Source organism: Kogia breviceps, chromosome 17, assembly GCF_026419965.1.
Source record: "Kogia breviceps isolate mKogBre1 chromosome 17, mKogBre1 haplotype 1, whole genome shotgun sequence".
Classification (NCBI taxonomy): Eukaryota; Metazoa; Chordata; class Mammalia; order Artiodactyla; family Physeteridae; genus Kogia; species Kogia breviceps.
In genome coordinates, this window is record NC_081326.1 from 71,011,055 (window position 1) to 71,025,040 (window position 13,986).

The 13,986-nt window shown below is 42.1% G+C and overlaps 1 protein-coding gene across 1 annotated transcript in view; it reads left to right on the forward strand.

The window, feature by feature from the left end:
* Positions 1-7,680: 7,680 nt before the first annotated feature.
* The window catches only part of KHDRBS3 (KH RNA binding domain containing, signal transduction associated 3), a 659,142-nt gene continuing 652,836 nt past the window's right edge, over positions 7,681-13,986 (forward strand). The window contains exon 1 of the mRNA XM_067017886.1: positions 7,681-7,772. The gene's annotated coding sequence lies outside the window, so the exon portion shown is untranslated. The remainder of the gene's footprint in view (positions 7,773-13,986) is intronic.

Below are 13,986 nucleotides of genomic sequence, written 5' to 3' on the forward strand. Positions count from 1 at the left end.
CTCAAGGGAGGCCACAGTTACAAAACAATGAAGCAAGTGCTTTTATGGAGCGAAGACCAAGGTTCCAAGGGAACAGAGTTCCCCCAGCATGACAAGGATGAGGGCAGCTCCATGTGCAGAGGCATGGAGATGTAAAAGAACATTTCCCTCTTGGGGAACATCAAGCAATTTAAGTAGGACTACAAAGCAAAGTTTAGAAGGAAAGCAAGTGAAACAGTGATAAGAGATGAAGGATGAAGCTGGAGCTAGATAAAGAAGTCTTGTATACAGTCAATATAAAAAGACTCAAGCATCTCAAGGATTTAAGGGACACTGATAAGATCAAATATGCTAACAATAGTGGTTATCACACTTTTTATTTTAAACAATAGTACCCTGATTTCATGAAATCATATGCAAACGTCCACACTTAAAACTGATCAACATAAAACTGCACTGGTAGAAACTGGAATGAATATGCTTGGAATGAACCCTTCACAGAATAGTTTCAAAACCACTGCTTTTCAAAGGAAGAATATAGCCACACAGTTGCGTTTTATTCACTTTATGCTTCTCCCAATGTGATTCTAACTTCTCAGGTGCCAGGATTCATTCTCATAGTTTCTCTTCAATCATAGAACTAGGAATACATAGAACTAAGCAAATAGTACTAGGCCTTCAAAATCAATGACAAAAGTTATAATATAGGAAAAGGAAGACAATCAGCTTTTTCACTTATGAGTTAAGCTATAATTTAAGTGACTACATTTTCTAACCTAAAAGTTAGGATTTATGGTTGAACAAATACTAGTGTATTTATGGCCACAGAATATTCAAAATTGGTACAGTGCTGGAAAATATAGGATATATGAATGTAATTGGTATTATGTAATTTTTTAAAGATTGGTATACTTGTTTTCTTAACAATGACTTTGTACCTGAAAGTGCTTCCCCATCTATCCCTTGAGAATCTGTTATCCCACCTTATAGAATTTGGAGCTCTAAATAAGATCTCTGAAAATGACCTTCAGTGTGAAACTGCTTCTCTTCCTCATAGCCATCTAATATGTCCCCAGCAATAACATGGAAAACTGATTAAAGATATGCATATGCCTCTCCTGCAATTCACTAGTCTTGATTCTTCACAGTGAGATGTGCTAATAAAAAAAAAGCAAGATTACCATTCTATGGAAAAGGTATATAATGATTAATTTAACATGTTTTATATCAAAACGATTATATTCACTTCATACAATTTAATCAAATCCCTATAATCCTTCTCTCTACCCTTCTCCTTCCCCACTGCGGGGAACATAACCACTTACACAGTCTCAAGAATTTTTAAAGTATCATCCCCTTTAAAAACAGACTGATTAAAAACAAATGTTCAAAACAATGTTTAACACACATTAAAAGAAAGTTAAAGAACAATCTCACTTTTCTCGATCACATAAGATACCAACAACCACCCCGGGCCACTCTTACCATGCGTTAAAAGTTGTCTCATAGCATGGGGTTCAAAGCCAACCGGTGACAATTATTAAAAGGAGGAAGAGGGGAGACAGGCACAGGATACAAATTAAATTCTTCCGTATATCATTCGACCAACATGTACAATATATTCACTTACAGACATGTTTAAGAAATGTTCCTTAAACAGAAACAATATAAATATTACTATAAGGAAAATACCTTCTCCATATGATACAGCAAACTCAGTCCAAAACTTAGTATTCAATGCATCATTTCGGGGCACACTCCACACTCCCTAAATTTGCAAAAATGCCAACTATTCTGCTATAAATTTGTTTGGGATGAAGATAACTCTCTTCATTATAGTAAAATAAATTTTATCACATGCATTTTAGGGAAGCAGCTTAATAAGTTACTCATTTATATTTCTTTCAAACATAAAAGTCTGAGGATTCTCAAATAATCATTAACAAACTGACTTTTAAACAAAAGCTTTTTATAAACAAAAATATACTGGAAAGTAATCCTACAAAAACGTACAGAGTCCTCATATGTAACTATCAAAACAATACCCAATATCAAACATTTAACTATACACATTTAACTACTGATATATATTCAAGTAGAAGGTTTCAGAGTAAAATTTCCATGTCTTTTCCACTTAAGGGCAAGTTTTTTGAAAAATATTCCACAGACAAATAGATATTTTTTAAAAAGACTGTACAACCATTATGTTGATTTTAACAATACCTCAAGTAAAGTTAACTTAGAACAAATACTAATAATAGTTAGAAATATTAAATTATATACAATGTTTAATTGCCCTTGCCTTAATACAAAGAAGTTCATAAATTATCTTAAGATAAGTCTATATTTTTCCCTAGTTTGTGAAAACGGCAATAACCTTTCTATTTAGAATAACTTCTGATTAAACCACCCTCAATAACTGAGATTCAAACAATCTCCCAGATGGAGCAGCTGGGAGAAAATAAAGAGGACAGTTTTAAAAAAGAACTTTGATGCTGTAGATAAGATGATATGACATTAAAAACCAGTGTGACTGGAGTCTGCAAAATATAAATACGTAACAGTGAAAGAAAACCCTTTAAGGCCAACGAGGAAAACGCAATTTACAGGATCATCTATGACTAAAATTCTGAGCTCAGCCTTTCTTATTTCTAAAATTTTTGCCCAAATTTCTGCGGATTACAAAGTCTAAAAACTTTTTAAAATCCTATATAGTGGACTTAAACATAGTTATTGGTATTAAGTAATGTTTTATGGTTAAGAAGTCTACCAAATATTATTTAAAAATCCAATTTTACATAAAGTATGTTGCACTACCGATTGCATTTTATAGAAAAGAAAAATTAAATGATATTTGAAAGTGACATTGGGTTAAATAATGAAATTGAGAACATAAATCAGCCTTAAGTTCCAATTAAAATTTCTCATCATTATTTCTATTCTCACAGATCTTGGCACAAATATTTTAAAAATGCAGTAGTCTACTTATTTTTTTTGCATGTATTTAAAAAAATTTTAAATTACATTCCCTCAATAATGATAAATCCAAGTAATGAAATTTTTACCTATGCTCTAAATTAGCAATTCTTTGAGACAGTCCTTTGAAATTAAAAAAAAAAAACAACGAAAAAAGAAAACTTGAAAACATTTCTTTTAACATCACAACTTCAATCTTCATTTTTTTTAAAGGAATAACTGGGTTTTCTTGTTTTTAAAAAATATTTATTTATTTGTTTGTTTATTTATTTTTGGCTGTGTTGGGTCTTCGTTTCTGTGCGAGGGCTTTCTCTAGTTGTGGCGAGCAGGGGCCAGTCTTCAACACGGTGCGCGGGCCTCTCACTATCGCGGCCTTTCTTGTTGCAGAGCACAGGCTCCGGACACGCAGGCTCAGTAGTTGTGGCTCAGGGGCCCAGCTGCTCCGCGGCATGTGGGAACTTCCCAGACCAGGGCTCGAACCCATGTCCCTTGCATTGGCAGGCAGATTCTCAACCACTGCGCCACCAGGGAAGCCCCAATCTTCATTTTTACTCATTTGTTCAACAAAGGAACTAACAGCCTATGCTAAAAAAAAAATCAATGGCATCATTCTAGCTGTTCCCTTAATTTTTATAATATTCAATTATGTTAAGAGCAATAAAACAGTGCCTGTTATCCCAAAGTTGTGCTCTCAACCCATATTCAACATGAAAATAATTTCTTGCTTTCTGTCTCATGCACAAGAACAAAACAAAAAACTATTAAAGTGCTCCAAAGATACTCCAGACAGTTACATACCCACATGCTTAGCTCTTAACCCTTAAATCCCTTCTCTAGAAATAAGACTTCTCTAAAACTGGGGAGGAAGGGTGTCACTCTTACACAGCCAGGCATGAAGAGCATAAAGCAAAGTAAATCTGACTGATTATCCTTAATTAAGTTTGTGTCCAGTTCCTCCTTTTCCCCCTTATCCCACCATAAAGTTTGAGCTAACTCATAAGCAAGTTCTACTCATATTAACTCACATTCCATTTTTCACAGTCATCAAAGTAAAATGATTTCAGAATGAAAACTCCCCAAGAACTTCATTCAATATCTCCTGCGATCTCAAATAAACCCAACTGCACTAACAAAAAGAGAAAAGGCTCCCTTGAAAGTCAGAGTATGCAGTTGCTCTTTTATCAAAATAGATTTTTCACAAGTGACCCAAACACAATTACAGCTTAGGAAAATCAAGCCTTTAATTCTGAAGAATAATTTGCACCTAGAGAAAAATTCAAGGTGATGGTTTTCAGTGCATGTGGACTTTAGACCAAATCTATTTATTTTGACTTTGCTGAAGTCTGCGTATAACCACTTGTTGGCCTATGTTGCAGGACCACCGTCCTAGTGAGAGCATCTTACAACAAGCTGCTTTTGATACCTTACTAATTAAACTACATTGGATAGGATTCCAGACAAACTTGACCATAAATTTGGGGATTCTAATTTGGTTTCAATGTACTCTAAATGGTACAACTCTAGATCACATGGCAACTTTTCCATTCAGGTAAAACCTTAATAGGTAGCATATAAGTGGCACAACTTTGAATTTAGTAAGCCCAGAAATATTAACTTTGCCCCCAAACACTTTGGGGAAAGATAATTCAAGGAACACATTGATAAATCTTAACATTATGCAAAATATGTTTTTTTTTTTTTTTGCCATACTGCACAGCATGAGGGATCTTAGTTCACCGACCAGGGATCCAACCACTGGACAGACAGGCACATCCCCAAAATCTGTTCTTAAATTGTTGTACGACAACGGACTTTTCATAAATCAAATCACATTTGATAAGTACCATATAAAAGGGATTATTTGAAGGTACCTTTTAGTAAAACCTTTTTGTAAAATTTAGAAGTCTCGTATAACATAACTAACCACTACTTGTTTTGTAATCTTACACTTGTAACTATCAAAGCTCTTGAACTGAAGCATAACTGCTTTCTTGGGCTAAATACATCCCAGCATTTCTGCCCTCCTCTCTCTTTCCCAAGTTTTAAAAATGTCACCCGAAAAACCAGCTGTTCGTCTGCAGTAGAATATACAACGCTAGGAAAGTCGAAAAAAGAAATTAAGTGATTTTTTAAATGTAAAATAGAAATGTATGTACTGCCAAAGATAGGTCAACGAATTATTTTTGGCAGTGATCACAATAAATGCCGAATTAAAATGATTTTTTTAAAAATCAAGATATGCATTTCTTAAATCACTTTCCCACGTGCCTTTGTCACCTGGAGGAAACTGTTCAAGAACTGTTTATCTCCATGAACACATGACCTCCACAATGGCACCAAGGTCAACGAGACCTACAGGAGGGGGGTATGCTGAGTAAGTGCTGATTTGCCCAGTTCTACAGTTCCCTTTAAAAAGAGAGAAGGAAGAAAAATAAAAAAACCTTTGGTACCCTGGCTACATGCTACAACGACTAAATTTCAAAGGGAGAGTCTCTGCTGACAGAACTTCTTGAGAAAAGACGAATAACCAAAGATCCATAAACAACCGAAGAAGCACCCGCATATCAGAAATGCTCAGGTAAGAAGTAAATTTGTATATGCTGAGCCTGCCAGTTAATGTGAAAAAGTTCACCAGGTGTCCCGGTGTTCCCTCATTCTTTATCAAAGATTCCTTCGGACATTTCCTCAGCTGTTACAATCCCCAACCTTTCACAAACCAGAAGTTTTCTTGGACGAGATTTAAACTCTAAAACACATTACCCACTTGGTATAACCTGTTTAAGCTGGACTTATACGCAAAAAATCCTTATCATGTGAAATTACTGTATTTCAAATTTCCAAACAACTTTCAAATATGAAACAAACATACGTCAGAGGTAGCACCTGAAAATTTAAAAGTGACTTAGCGGAGAGCAATTCAGCTATGGATAATTCATTCCAACGTTTGGTAAATAGGTTGCGTGCATTCTAATAGAAAACTAAAGAGGGAAAAAAAATCAGCAGAAGCACTGGGTATTCACAATCAGCAACTGGGCTGACAGCAGTCTTCCAAGTTACTTTCAGGGAAGCTCCTGATTGGTGGGCGGCACTGGGTCAATGTGATTACTTAACCCTGGCAGTTACAACTAAACTCCACTTTGACGGGCTCCAAAACTTATGACAAAAGGACGACTGCTTGAGCATATCAAGTACTTCGCTGTCCTGCTTCTATTTCTCTCTCACACAACCAGGAGCCTGATACCTGAAACTCATCAGAAAAACATTACCTCGTTTCGGGGCTTTTAGAGTTTTGTATTTATTATTTTTAAAGTCCACTGGGCATAGGTTCAGTTGGGGGGGGGTGATGTGAAAGATTAATCCATTTCCTGCACACACAGGGAAGAACTCATGACCATTCAAGCAGTTCCCTCTCTCCCTAGTAATAACTTTTTTAAAAAAATATCATTCAGTCCTAAAATAACCATAAGCAACAAACATCAAACATTGGCATGGCAACGTCCACACATCATGCCCTAGTGCTACCCACAGGCAGATCTGTTCGTCTCTGGTGCCCATCCAGGCGGGTCCTCCGGTCCCTCTCGCTTTCGTCCAGTCCAGCAAGGCTTCCCCTCGAGTTTTGCTGTAAAATCCGCCACTTTCGATGGCCCGGGCAAAAGCAAGGCGCCTCGTCCCCAGGGCAGAGTTTCTCCCAACTCCCAGCAAACATTTCCTGAGCGCTTCCAGCGGGCCTCCCGCGCGCACCTGGCCGGGCCCCTCGCCCCTTCCGCACACTTTACCAAGCCCCAGACAGGGGCCCACCTGCCTACCGTCGCCTGTCCCACGGCCGGGTCGCCCAGCCAACTCCCGCCCGCAGGCTGCACTCCCCCGGGTCCCGAGCCCCCATCAATCCGGGCGCCGACCCCGAGGGTCAGGGGCGCCAAGAGGGGCCCCCAGACAGGTTGACCCCGTGACGCCCCCCAGAGGCCGGGTCCCGCGCGCCTGTCAGCGCCCCCGGAAGGGGTCAGGCAGGGGGGCTGAGCTCGCCGGGTGCCCTGTACGCTCCTGACACCCTCTCCCCCCACCGCACTCACCTGGCGGGCTCCGGCCGAGGGGCCGGGCTCGGGGCTTGGGGGTCGCGCGAGGAGGCCGCCGGGCCGCCCGCCGCAGCCCCCACCCTCCCGCTCCGGCCGGCGCGCGCCCCGGGCCCGACGCGCGCCTGGAGCGCCGGGGAGGAGGGGGCGCGTGGACGCGCGAGCGCCGGGGGAGGGGGCGCGGGAGGCGGGGGCAGGGGGTGCGGCGAGAGCAGCGGCTCGGCGGCGTCGGCGGAGAGAAAGCAGCCTCGGCCGCGTCCGTCATGGCGCGCGGCGGCAGCGGCGGCTCCCTCCGGCTTCCCGGCTCCCTCGCCTTTAGTTTGACCTTTCCCTCCAGTGTGTCTCAGGGAGAGCGGCGATGCGCGCGCGTGTGCATGTCTCTCTGTGTGTGTGCGCGCGCGCGGGGAAGGGGCCGGGTTCGCTCCCCGACGCCTGACGTCACTGCTATGGCAACGGAAGCCCCGCCCCTTGCGCCTGCTTCCTGCCCCGCCCTCTGTGCACGTTCCGGGGCCTCACGTGCTCACTCACACGCACGCACGCACGCACTCTCGGAGCGCGCGCGCCCAGAGCGTTGACGGGGGGGAGTTGCGAGGTCATTTGGACCTCCTGGTAGCCTCCCTGAGTTCAACCAATCCAGTGAGAAGAAGCCGTGGGCGGGGCGGGCTCGGCTGCCAGAGCGGCGTGAAAAATTTCCCAAGGCAGAGCGAAAACCTTTCCTGAGCGACTGAGCATGCCCGGTGGTGAAAGGTGAGAATTGCCTGAGCGTTTAGGTGGCTGGAGGGGGAGGCGGTCCGGTTGTCGTGGGAAGGGAACTCCGGGGCCCAGTATTGGGATGTTTAACTGGTATGGAACTGGGACTGCGTGGTGTGAGACTCAGGCAACCCCGGTTGCAGTCCGGGTCGGCCGCTGTTGCTGTGTGACCTTGGACGTGGTACTTAACCACTCTGAACTGAATGTCTTGGGTAAAATAGGGTTACTAAAATCTACCATTGTGGTTGTGAGAAGTAAAAGCGTGGAAAACGCCTCACCCGGCAAATTGTAGACCCCAAACACTTAGTTATTAGTATGGAGTCCACAGCCTCCTTATTTTATGAATGGGGACACAGGACTCAAGGAGATTGAGTGACGTGTTCAATGTCAGGTAGTGGCAGAGACCCAGGCTTCAAGTTCAGTACTCTTTCCTACATGGTCTTCCCTCAGGGAGAGGGGGAAAAAAACACAGTACAGAGAAACATGTAAAGATGCTTCCTTTGCTCTCTGTGGATCCCTTTTTAATCCACACCAATTCTCTTCCCATCCCCCCAAAAGTTTAGAACTCTGGATATAAGGGTTGGACAGCCTTGGTGCAATTTTTGGAGGGCCGTTATTTGGCTCTCGATTTGCCCCCTGAACAAGCAACAGAATGGTGCTTTCCTCAATTCCCTTGGGGAGCCTAAATTTCTTCTAAAGTTTTGGTTAAAGTGTAAACACAGTAGCAAGGAGCTCCAGTTCCTCCACAATTTCTAGCTACCTGAGGAAAGATTAACTCAGTTAACCAATGTTTACCCAGCATCCACTGAGTAAGTAAGAATGCTTCTCCAGCCCACAGAAGGCCTGTGACCTCAGGTCTGTGCAGGTACCTTATGATTCAGACCCACTGGTGACCTCATCGTCCCTTGTGCTTCTAGTGCTTTCTCTGACTTAGCTCTTAATCACTTACTGTCTCATGGTACTTCTTGAATGATAGAGTGCTATTTAACTCTAGATTTGCTGTTAACTTTTTAAAAGTATTTGTCTCCTTTCCTGTCTTATACATCCCCCCCCTCCCCAAAATACCTAAATCTGATCTTGGTAAAGGACATCACCAGCTCCTCAAACATGCCCTTATATTCCCCACTTTCTCTCCAGAAATTAATTCACTTGAGCCTTTCAAATTCCACCTAAAACGTACTTGCTTCCAAAAGGTCTTGCTGGATCTACTCAGAATGAATGAGTCCCTTCTTCTGAGCGCTTGGTACATTCCTTGCTTCAGACATTGTTCCTAGTAGACTTTGTTTCCGTGATTTGTGCACATGTCACCTAGAGAAAACTTCTCTGAACATCCATGTATGGGTTGGCTGTTCCTATTCCTTGCTCTCATAGCATCTTATGGTTTAATATATTGCTTCTTACCCGTTCCTTTACGCTTTGATTTATTTACCTTCTCCATCAGATGTAAAACTCTCTAATGGCAGGAAACATGTTTAGTTCCACTTTGCATTTCCAGCATTAACCTCAGTACCACAGCTATAGAATGACTAGGTATTGAATGGCTGAATGGGCTCCTTGCCTACTGCATAAAGTCCTTAGGGGCAGACTTTCCTTTGTATTTATACCTCAGAACCAAAGATTTTCTGGGAAGTTATAAATCTTGGACTACTCTAAAAGGCACCGGAAATCACATGGTCACACTCATGGCTTTGGCAGTAGCATAAGATACTGAGCAGAGCAAAAAGTAGGAAATCCAGGGGAAAAGAGGTGATTTCGTAACTGCTGCTGTGGACGCAGAATGAGAGATTTTCAAATGTTGTTAAGGATATCAAGCAGATTCCTCCAAGGTGTGTGTTAGTGACGTTCCTCCCAGAAAAGGGGGACAGTTATGCAAAGAGGAGTCTTGGAAAAGAGATCAAGCAGTGTTTGCTTACTCTGAACTGGTAGCATTTGTTCCTTTGCCTAACTGGGCACAAGAACCTAAAGCCTGGTGCTATTCTGGTGTGTAATATTGTTCTCCCTCTGCTCCGCTATTTAACTACCTGTGTGTGTGTGTAGATGTGCGTAAATCCTTACCAAATCTAGTCCTCTTATTCCTCATCATGTGAATGGCACTGCCAAACACCCAGTAGCAGAAGTCATTCCCAGTTTACCCCCATCTCCGTTCTGTCAGTCTCTGAGTCCCATAACATCTTCCTCTTAAATGGCCGTGGTAGCCATGAACTGCCCTCAGGCTTCATGTGAGCCCTCATATCTCTCATCTGGACAAAACCCTCCTAATTGGTCATTTCACCCCATCTTGGCTGCTCCAGCCCAACTTTCACCACATCCCAGACTCCAGAGGGACTTTTCTGAAACCCAGAGAATTGACCATGTCAATTCATGTCAACAGCTTAAAAATCTTCCATGGCTCCTCCATGCCTCCTCAGGAAAAAAGATCACACTTCAGTAGTTTTTTTATGCTTCATCCTCAACCAATTTCTTCAGCCACGTCTCCCACTACTTTTGCAAGAACTCTTTTGCTCCACGGGTGTTGAAAACTTGCAGCTTCTCATACATACCATGTTCTCTGTGCACACAGGTCCACCTACCTGCGATTCTCTGCCCAGGCCCTCTCTACCAGGTTAATTGCATCTGTGCTTTCTAGGTCTATGAGGACAGTCATGCTCCATCCCTCTGGCATAGCTCTTCTTAATCTGTGTTGTGAATATACTCTATGTGCTCACATGTCTTATCTTCACTAGAATGTGAGCTACTTGAGGGCAGGGGTCTTGGCATATTTTATACCTGTATGGAACTCTAACACCTACCAGGGTGCCTGGCACAGGATAGATACTCAATGATTGTCTATTGAATAAATGAATGGATTATGAGCTCCATGGAGGAAAAAAAGTATTACATTTCTTTGATTCTTCACAAAGCCAGGCCCAGTATCACGGAAGTAATAAGTAGGTACTTAAAGTAACAATGAATGAATGAAAGGGTAGTAATGAGGCATTAAAAACCTACCGTGCACCCCTCACCTTCCGAGATGGCCCACACTCTGTCTGTGGAGTGTGTATCTCCCCAAATAAAACTTCTTTCAACAAAACAGAACAACCTACCATGTATCAGGGACTAAACTTAATACTTTCCATTCATTGGCTCAGTTAATCCCCCAGCAACCCTATACAGGAGACATTGGTATCTACATTCTGCCGATAAGGAAATCAAAGCTTAAGGAGGAGACATGACTGGGCCAAGGTCACACTGTTAGTTGTTGGCCAAGCCAGGATTTGATTTCAAGTTCACCTAACTTGGAAATGGACTATTATGGAAGGTGTTCAGCAGCTGCTGCCGTTGTGATGGTGGTAGTACTGCTGATGAGGGTGACTTTGACATCTGTTTTGTCATAACCAAAGGCTCCTACTTTTTATCAGAGAAATCAGTGCTCCCTGCGGTCCAACAGGAAGAAATGTGATTGCATTACCCATTACCTGCAGTCAATATGTACAAGTCAAGCTAAATGGAGGGGTCATATTTTTTCTTTTTGTTTTTTTTTTTCCAGAATCATTTTTCTGTAACTGAAATAAAGATTACTTAGTCTTAGGATACAAACGTTGCACATATAGGGATAAAATGTTTAAAATTGGTCTTTGGGATAAGAAGGACCCAGCGGAGGCCATTTTGGAGGCTAGAAAATGAAAACTTTTTTGGGTTAGTAACATGGGCAGTTCCTGAAGAGCTAAGGTAAATCTTAGTATTTAAAAGGCAATCCTTAAAAAGTTGGGTTAGGAAAAAAGACACTGGGTAAGTACCTCATTAGGAAGAGGCGGAGAACATTTGGTTCCTGTCTGGAGGGAGTCTCTTGCTCCAGGCTTACAGTACCAAGAGGTCCCTGGAGTTGGAACGGGGCTCCCACAGAGTTACAAGCACACCCTTGACTGGAGGGCATGCTCCCCTCTCTGGGAAGGTCAACATCTTTGACCAGAACATAGACTTGTAGGGGGAGGTGGTGAATGAGGAAGAAGCGGGAAAGGGAGAGCCCACATCTACCCAGTTAACCGACCAGTTCAATCAGTCCTGGTGTTGAGCAAGGGAAACCAGCTGTTCTACCCTCATAGCCTGTTCAGACTGACACATTGAAATTAGCGGCTATGTGGATGCTGTACACTGCACAACCCTATAGGGGGCGCTATTCACATGGGTGTCTATATGAATGACATCCTCTGTACCGTACTCAACGTGTAGCTGTCCTGATGGTAATATACTCCAGGCACATCTCTGTCTACTCTGGCAATTTAAATGATCCTGATTAAACCTTTGATAATACAAATAAATAAATATTTATTGACTGCCTGCCAGTTATCATCTCAGAAATTTAAATGACTTTTATTGTACAAAGTTATTTCTAACGATTTGTGCATATTTCAAAGTGCTTATTAGACTAATAGCATTACCATTCATTTATTAATTCTAATAAACAACAATTGAGCAGCTAAGTTCCAGGCATGATTCAAAAGGCTAGATTCAACAAACGTGTCGAACACTAACTACAAATCTTGCAAAAATTATTAACTGATTCCTTCGAGAATAAAAGCTTATGCATTTTTACAGTTTGTTTATGCCACTTTACATACGAAGGTAGTCTCCAAAGCCTCTTTATTTCATAGACAGTCATCTACTAAAACCTGGTTCTTGCATTTCTAACAATCCTATATACTAGGATGCCCCAGTGAATATAAAGCTTCCACATACTTTTTTTTTTACATACTTGATTTTTTTCCCCCTCCTAGCTCTATCAAGAGAAGGGCCAGAAAGTTAAGTTGGCTACTTTAAAGGTTTCCTGGATGTACTAGGGAAACCATTTTTCATAAAGTGTGTGACTGCATTGTCCAGGAAAGAGAGTGTAATCAGTCTTGGATCCCTGGATCCAAGCACTCTGGAAGAATGCTGATCTCCACCTAAAAACATTTCATTTGGACTGTTAGATGAGCAAGAAATAAATGAAAATTTGGGGGTTGGTTTGTTTTAGCAGCAAGCTCTACTCAACACCTTCACTGGAAAAGGAGACAATATGGCCATGTTTGTACCCCAGATTTGCTGAGCTGCTCATACAAGTAACATTACATTCTTAACTTTGGAACCCAATTAAGGATGGCTCTGCCTCCAGTCTTTATTAAATTGCTTCCAAGTGTTTGGATGGTCTAACTATGTGTGACTGTCAGTACTGGAAAATTGTTATGTGCAGTTCGAAAAGCTGATAATTAGCTTAAAAAAGCCACTCAGGAGGAACAAATACACACGTACATACATAGGGTCTCTCTCTCTCTCTCTCTCTCTCTCTCTCTCTCACACACACACACACACACACACACACACACACAGTAGTATGCAGAATTTCAGGTAACTTTTACCATTTTAACTATTGTCATTATCAGCATCTTCCTCATCATTATTTTTTAAGTCAAGAGGCTTAAAGAAATCTGGAATAAGAATCTAGAATATTCGCAACAACTCAGGAAGAATGAATGAGGTGACCCCAGGAAGGTAGTGGGCTGTCCTTTTAATGAATCGTCATCACAGTCTCCCTGTGCTGTGTGTCCTCTGACCTCAGGTGGCAGGCAGCCTCACGCCAGGCATCTGCGTCTGAGTGACCCTCCAGCTCCTCCAGAATTACCGTAAAGGTGGAGGTAGTAGTTGCTCCTGATGTTTTGTGTGAAGCATCGGTACGAAAGGCTGCAGCATGGGTGAGTGAGCAGTTTATTCTCCCTGAGGATGGGGCTCAGGATCCACCCCCTGCAGGCCACAATTTTGCCCTGGGGCAGACGGTTCCGTCTTTCTGTTGGACTGGCAATTTGAGCCAAGCTAGGGACCAAAAGCCATAATGGACTAAAAACTAGGGAGGTGAGTTCTGTTAAATTACAATAACATCCACACTTCCAGGGAAGCTGCAAAAGTCATTCCTGTCAGATGAACTCAAAATCAACAGCCAAATGACTCCTGCTAAATGCTCTGAGCTACTGAATAAAGCCCTGTACTGTTTTAAATAGTAACTCAAACCCTCCAGTCCCATGCCTCAATAATAATTATGAAAATTCTCATCAGTATCCTCTGTAATGCATGGTAATGATTATTTAGTTGATTGACTACCACGTGCAAGGTACTCTTTTAGGTGCTTTTTGTGTGCCGGATGCTTAAGTCTCATGACAGCCTTGCAAGGTTATAAGGAATAGCAAGAAATAAGGGTTGC